Here is an 8,467-nt window from a genome sequence, read left to right on the forward strand (position 1 = left end):
TGAGCAAACTTCATTTCTCTTTGTTTCAGTTTTTCTTCTATAAAATGGGGATATTAATAGCATCTACCTCCTGGGGTATTTTTTGGTTTGGTTTGGTTACTGGGTTATTTTTCAGATTAGAAAAATAACATAGACATATGCCTACTGTATAGTAAGTGCTTGGATGTTAGCTCTGTTTTTACTCTTTTTTCTTCTATTGCTATGGATATGTATATCATATGTACAATATATATTATACATGTGATTTTTCAAAAGAACCACCCAATACCACACTTTAACAAATGCTATATTTGCTTCAGACTTTTTGAAGAAATATTACAGATTTAGCTAAAGCTTCCTGTATTCCCCTCCCTATTCCTCCCTATCAGAAAGAGCCATCATCCTAGAGTATATCATTGCCTTGAAAGTCTGTACAATGAGAAATATGTGTATAGGTCTAAAAATTGTTTTACATAGTATATAAGTGATATCATATGTGTATTTCTTCAGCTTGTTTTTTTTAACTCACCATTTTGTTTTTGACATGTAATTATGTTAATACCACAACTCTAGTTTTTTTGTTTGTTTGTTTTTGTTTTTTTGGTACCAGGATTGAACCCAGGGGCATTTAACCACTGAGCCACATCCCCAGCCCTTTTTTATTTTTAATTTGAGACAAGGTCTTGCTGAGTTGCTTACAGCCTTGCTAAATTGCTGAGGCTGGCTATGAACTTACAATCCTCCTGCCTCAGCCTCCCAAGCTGCTGGAATTACAGATGTGTGTCTAGTTCATTTTTTAAAAAAATGCATTTTCTTTTAAGGAAGTTTGTATTATAAAATATTTCAAATATATAGAAGTATAGAAAAGTAAATACCCATGTACTCATAACCCAACCATCTTGAAGTGTTATGTCAAATACATCTATAGCTATGTCCATACATAAATGCCTATATCATATCTGTGTCTATCCATGAATGAAAGATATACTTGATGACTCTTCTGTTCTCTTTTCTCTCATTCCTTTCCCATCTCCGTGCCCTGTTTATGCCCTATTTATGATAACCCTTCTCATAAATAGGATATTTATCATTCTCCCAAATATTTTTATGTCCTTACTGAATGTTTATGTCCATAAAACTTGCTGGTTTGCGAGTTTTAAAAATACATGTAAAGTGGGATCATTCTGTAGCTTGCTTTTTTCACTCAAGTTTATGTTTTTGAGACTATACATCAGTATGTGTACTGCTCATTTGTTCATTTTCAACTGCAGTGGTGTGCTCGTCTATTTACTCATTTTTGTATTGCAGTTCACTCATTTTTCTATTGATGGATATACAATTTCTTAATTTTTCTGCTCTTATAAACCATTTTGCAGCAAAATTCTTATTATACCTGTCTATCCTGCACATGAATAAAAGTTTCAATGTGTTGTTTACCAAAAGTGGAATTGTTGGGCTGGTGTTGTGGCTTAGTGGTAGAGCGCTTGCCTGGAATGTGTGACGCTCTGGGTTCGATCCTCAGCACCACATAAAAAGAAATAAATAAAGATATTGTATCCATCTACAACTAAAAATATATTTTTTTAAAAACCCAAAAAAACAAAAGTGGAATTGTTGCATTGTAAGATATAAGCATCTTCAATTCAAGTGGTTACTTCATTTATTTTCTCACCAGGAGTTTGAACTTCTCTCTTCTCCCCATCCTGGTGTTCTCAGGCTTTAAAGTTTTTGCCAGCCTTTGAAATGAGATCTCAGTGGTTTAGCAATTTGCATTTCCCTTATCAGTAATAAGAGTGTGTTTTTGTATATTTTTTGGCCATTTGGGATTTCTCTTGTAATCTGCCACTGCTCTGTTAGGTTTATTGCCTTTTTTTTTTTTTTTTTAAGAGAGAGAGAGAGAATTTTTTAATATTTATTTTTTAGTTCTTGGCGGACACAACATCTCTGTAGGCGAGCGCGCTACCGCTTGAGCCACATCCCCAGCCCAAAGCGTCACACATTCAATTGCCTTTTGTTGTATAAATATTCTTGGTAGTCTTTGTCAGTTATTTGCATTGCACATCTCTTCTACTACTCTCTAGTTTGTCTTTTCACTTTTTTTGCTCTTTCTTTGGTCTTTTGTGTTTTAAAAATTATTTTAAAATCCTGCCTTTAAAGTCATAAAAGTTCTGTCATGTTTTTTCTAACAGTTTTTACAATTTTTTATACATTTCTCTAATCCCTTTATGTTTATTTTTGTCTCTGTTATAAGGAACATAATTTTATTTTTTTCACATAAATAAGCTGTATGCCTTCTGCACAGTTTGTCAGATAACCCATTTAAATTACAGCACAACCTCTGTCAGCTACAGTTTCGTTTTTTTTGTTTGTTTTTTTTAAGAGAGAGTGAGAGAGAGAGAGAGAGAATTTTTTAAAATATTTATTTCCTAGTTTTTGGCAGACACAACATCTTTGTATGTGGTGCTGAGTATCGAACCCGGGCCACACGCATGCCAGGTGAGTGTGCTACCGCTTGAGCCACATCTCCAGCCCTACAGTTTTTGTTTTTAAGGTGCTTTTATTCCATTGGTCTATTTGTTTAACAGTGTTTTGATTCTACATTTTCCCTACTCTGTTCTTCAAAATTATTTTAGTTGCTCTTGGCACTTTTCTCTTCTAGGTGAATTTCTTTTAAAAATATTTTTTAGTTGTAGTTGATACAATACCTTTATTTTATTTATTTATTTATATGTGGTGCTAAGGATCAAACCCAGGCCTCGCACGTGCTAGTCAAGTGCTCTACCGCCGAGCCCCTTTTCTAGATGAATTTTCTATGGAAAAAAAGTGATTTTGATTAAAATTATTTTTATAAATGAATTGGGAAAATTGCTTTGTGTAGTACTGAATATTAATATCTTTTTATTTATATTCTCGCTCATTCATTTGTTCCTGAATACCTTATTGTTACAATTATAACACTTATTATTACATTTTTCAAATTGGTTATTGCTGGTGTGCAAGGATGCCACTGGTTGCTTTTGTATGTTTACCTTATATTGAACATCGTTGCTGAATTTTTTTATTAGTTCCAATAGTATATCGATTCTCTTAGATATTCTTTGTAGAAATCTTGTCTGCAAATAAGGACAGATCTTTGTCATGCTGTTTTTCTAATTTTTATATAAAGATTTGGCGCATTCTCCTGTAAAACTGTCCAACTGTTCTGCTGTCTTTGAGGAATAGGGGAAGTGTGAAAGTTTTTAGTAGTGATTTTATTGAGGACTTTTATTTCTTCTTGAGGGACTCCCTGTAGTTTATATTTTTCTGGAGAAGTTTCATCTTACTTTACATATACAATGTCATAAGTTTGTTTTTTTAAAAATGTAACTATTTCCTTTTTGGCTGCTCCTGTATATTTTATTTTCTCCCTTAATTCATATATTGTATTTCCTAATTTTAAAAATGCATTTAAGCGGCTGGGGATGTGGCTCAAGCGGTAGCGCGCTTGCCTGGCGTGCGTGTGGCCTGGGTTCGATCCTCAGCACCACATACAAACAAAGATGTTGTGTCCGCCGAAAACTAAAAAATAAATATTAAAAAATTCTCTCTCTCTCTCTCTGTCTCTCTCTCTTTAAAAAAAAAATTAAAAATGCATTTAATAGCTAACTTGGAATTTAACCAAAAAAAATTACTAACTTGATGGTCATTCATTCTATTTTCCATATTTGGCTCCAGGCGACTGTATTTTATTTATTTCCTTCCTTCCTTCCCTCCCTTCCTCCCTTTTTCCTTTTTTTCTGTGTGTGTGTGTGTGTGTGTGAGAGAGAGAGAGAGAGAGAGAGAACACTTTTTGGTCAAGTTAGAGAATCTCTGACCTTTTTATTCTCTCAGAGAAAGAAAACTTGATGGAAGGGGACATTTTTTTACACTAACATCCATGGGTGTTTTTTTTTTGTTGTTGTTTGTTTGTAAATTTAATTTGTTTTAATTAGTTATACACGACAACATCCATGGGTAATAGCACTCGGATACGGGGTACGTACATTTTTCTATTCCCTTCAGTGTGTATGTGTTTTTATTCCAGAATTAGTATTGAACTTTCTCTTTAACATAATAATTGAAAGGCTATTTGGAAAGTGGGTGCATGTATGGTTCAAAAAAGATAAAGTGCTATAAACATGAACTCATGTTACTTGTATATTATTTCTATATATTTCATGGTGTGTGAACTATGTGATCTTATTTCATAACCACAATAGCCTTATGAAATTTATAGTATGGCTTCGTTCCTGTCTTCCATAAAGCATTTGAAGCAGAAGTAAGTCTTGTGGCTTATCCAGAGTCACATTAGCTATAAACTGGCCCACCCAACCTGTAGCCCACTTATTTATTGCTTTTATTTGTAGTCTTATATCTATATGTGTAAGTGTATAAATATATTTTTTAGGGGCTGGGTTGTGGCTCAGTAGTGTAGTGCTTCCTTAGTATGTGTGAAGCACTGGGTTTGAAATTCTCAGCACCACATAAAAATAAATAAAATCAAGGTATTGTGTCCATCTGCAACTAAAAAAATTTTTAAAAGATATATATTTCATAAAGTTTACCATTTCAACATGTACAGTTACATTCATGTTGTGCAACCATCACAACCATCCATCGCCAGGAGCCTTTTCATCTTCCCAAATGGATACTAATCGTTGAACAATAATTCTCCATTTCTCCTTCCCACAGCCCCTGGCAACCACTATTCTACTGTCTGTCTCTAGGAATTTGACTACTCTAGGGACCTCAAATAAGTGGAATTATGTAATACTTATCCTACTTTATGCTTTTTAAATATTCAAATATTACTATATTACTAATTTTCATTCAAAATTTTATTTTAGGGAAATATTTTTAGACTTGTGAATTAAGAACCAGTGATACTAAGTTCCCATTTTGAAGTTATGGCCATAATAATTGAATGAGATTTGCTGTTATTAAACATGCCTAAATGTTCAGCTCCAGGCAATCATTGATCTGCTTCTGTCTCTACAAATTAGTCTTTTCTAGGAATTTCATATATGTTGAATCATTATAATATATATTCCTTTGTATTGGTTTCTTTCCCTTGGTACAGTGTTTTTGAGGTTCATCTATGTGATAGCATGTATCAGTATTCCATTCCTTTTTATTGTTGAATAATATTCCACTGTATGGATATACCACATTTTGTGTATCTATTGATAAGATGATGGACATTAGGATCACTGTAGCTTTTTAGTTATCATGAATAATGTTAATATGAATGTTCACTACAAATATTTATGTGAACATGTGTTTTTGTTTCTTTTAGATAGATATTTAGGAGTAAAATCATTAGGCTGCTTCATAAACTTATTTTTAACTTAAAAAAAAAATGCCTAAAAAACACATAGAGGGGTCTGGAGTTGTGGCTCAGTGATAGAGCACTTGCCTGGCATGTATGAGGCACTGGGTTTGATTCTCAGCACCACATGTAAATAAATGAATAAAATAAAGATCTATCAACAACTAAAAAAATATTTTAAAAAAAACACATAGAGGATCTGATGATAATTCCTAATGAGAACATTTTTAAATTATTAAGTAATGATGGAGTCAAACCTTGGGAGACTTAGAGGAAATAATATTTGAATTATATTTTATTAAAAATAGGAAAGTTGTTTTATAGTCATTTTATATTATAGAAGCTTTCAAATATCTGAAAATTCAATCTGTGAAAGTGGTTAATCGCATTGTTTCAAAATATCAACTGGGTTTAATGCAAATTACATATATATGTTTATAATTGTAAGAAAAATTGGCTGGTTATGAAGCATTTTAATATCTATAAGATGAATGTTCTTACCCAAGACCGAATTTCACTACCTAAATTTAAAAATACTTCATGCTAATTGTTTTTGACAAAAAAATGCTAATTTTTTAAAATTTTGGATACTGGGGATTGAATTCAGGGGCACTTGACCTCCAAGCCACATCCCCACCCCTATTTTGTATTTCATTTAGAGACAGAGTCTCACTGAGTTGCTCAGCACCTCACTTTTTTTGCTGAGGCTGGCATTGAACTTGTGATCCTCCTGCCATAGCAGCTGGGATTACAGGCATGCACTACCGTGCCTGGCTAAAAATGTAATTTTTTAATATGTATTAAGTGATACTTGAAAAAGTACTATTTAGTGCCTAAATTCAGAATCAGTTATGTAATACATCCCAAATAGACTAATGTTTATTTCACAATTTAAAAATAGTGAAGTTTATTCTTAGAATTTTTTTTAATCATACGTATTTTTAAATGTTAGTAATTTTCCAGATACTTGGTGGTTTTCCTCTTTAATTTAATAATTCCTTCTATTTATTTAGTTCCTACTAAGAGACTCAAAGCATTTTATAAGTTAAAATTCTCAAAGGTTATGGGTATTTCTATACTAGTTTTTGAGTGTAGTATAACATATTGGTTAAAAACTGGGCTTGAGGGCTGGAGTTGGAGCTCAGTAGTAGAACACTTGTCTGGCACTAGACCCAGAACCCTGCCACCCTGCCCCCCATACAAAAAATGATATGAAAAACTGGACTTTAAAGTGAGACAGGCTGGGTTTTTATCCCTACTTTACCATTTCTTCATGTAAAATGCAGGAAATAATGTTAAAGTAATATCTACCTCATGAGTGGCTATGAAGATTAAGATACATTTAAACCTCTTACCAGAGTGCCTTGCTCAAAGCAAAATTTCAATATTAATTTCTGTTGTTACAAGTACATAATTCTTGAGGGTTGAGTATCAGAATCATCTTTTTGTTCTTAATTTTAAATGTTGATTTTCAAAAGCATACATTTCATTTCCTAAGGACACTTCCATTTTTCATCTTTCAGCCGTATAATCCAATGCAATATGTCCCAAGGAATTTTCACACTAGAACTTCTGTTTTAACAAAAGAAATATGTCACCATAGTATAAGCAACTTAGTTAAGTCTATCAAATTCACATTAGGGCCATTTGTAGATTTCTAAAGTTTAAAAAAATATATTTTCATAGAAAAACAAACATCATTTTATTCTTCCAGCTACACAAGACAACCTATCTGTTGTCTTCTCTTGATTCAGAAAAATACAAAAATAGCAGAATAACATTAAATCTAATTCATTATGATTTTAGCTTCATTTTCTGATAAGAATGTTTCCCTTACTAGGCAGTTTCAAAAGGAGTTAGCATTATTTATGAAAGGACCATATGAGAAATGGGTATGTTTTTTGCTTCCATCACTAAAGGCAGTGAATAAGTCTTTTTTAAAAAATATAAATATTAGTATTACTAATTACTAATAATTAGTAATTAAACCTATTACTAATACTAATAGGTTTTTTGGGGGGGTGGGACTAGTCATTTACTAGTGGTAAATATCCTGCCAAATTAATTTCTGCTCAAAATTCTTTAGTTTCATATAGTATAGAGAAAGGAGAATTCCCTGAAAAAAAAAATACTCATTAAATTCTTGTTTTATAGGAAAATACTATAGAATGTTACCTTATAGAAGTGTAGAATATCATAGACATTTATACTATAAATACATAGACTAAGCAGTATACTAGTTACTATAAAAGGTAGAAAATTACTGTAAATGACACTTTCGGATAAATAATGAAACATAGAAGTTGTTATTCTGGCCTCTGATAAACACAATATCCTAAGCTGTGAATATAGTTTATATATCAAAAGAAAAAATGTGAGCAAATATTTAATTTTAGTTAATGACATATATGCTGAAGTGCTTATGAGGAAGTATACTAATATCTGAGAATTTAGTTTGAAGTCCATCAAAAATTAAGGTGTATTAATGAATGGATGGAGCAATGGATCTATGGATAGATATGTGATAAGGAAAATGTAGAAAGATGCTGATGCAGTCTAGGTGATGAGATTATGGGTATTCATTGTAAAAGTCTTTCAGCTTTGCCTTTTGTTTGAAAATTTTCATAATAAAATGTTTTGGAAGAAAAAAAACATTAGGGCTGGGGCTGTAGCTCATTGATAGAGCGCCCGCCTCGCACCTGTGAGGCCCTGGGTTCGATCCTCAGTACACATAAAAATAAATAAAGCATTGTGTCCAACTACAATTAAAAAATATTAAAAAGAAAAAAAACACCAAGTGAAAACACCTTAAAGAATACAGTATTGTGTACAGTGAATCAAAATGCATTCTGCTGTCACATATACATAATTAAATAAATAAATAAAAATACTGTATTGAGGAGCTGGGGTTGTGGCTCAGTAGTAGAGTGCTTGCCTAGCATGTGTGAGGCACTGTGTTCAATTCTCAGCACCACGTATAAACAAATGAACACAATAAAGGCCCATAAACATCTAAAAAAATTCTTTTAAAGAATACAGTATTGATCATACTGTACAGCTAAAAATACAAAGTTGTTTGGTAAGTATACAAAGATTAATTTAGAGCAGCATATTATGAAAATTCTTCATAGTTAAGTTAAA

This window comes from Marmota monax, unplaced genomic scaffold (assembly GCF_021218885.2).
Source record: "Marmota monax isolate L192 unplaced genomic scaffold, Marmota_monax_Labrador192_F-V1.1 WCK01_AAM20220418_F8-fsc00344, whole genome shotgun sequence".
Taxonomy (NCBI): domain Eukaryota; kingdom Metazoa; phylum Chordata; class Mammalia; order Rodentia; family Sciuridae; genus Marmota; species Marmota monax.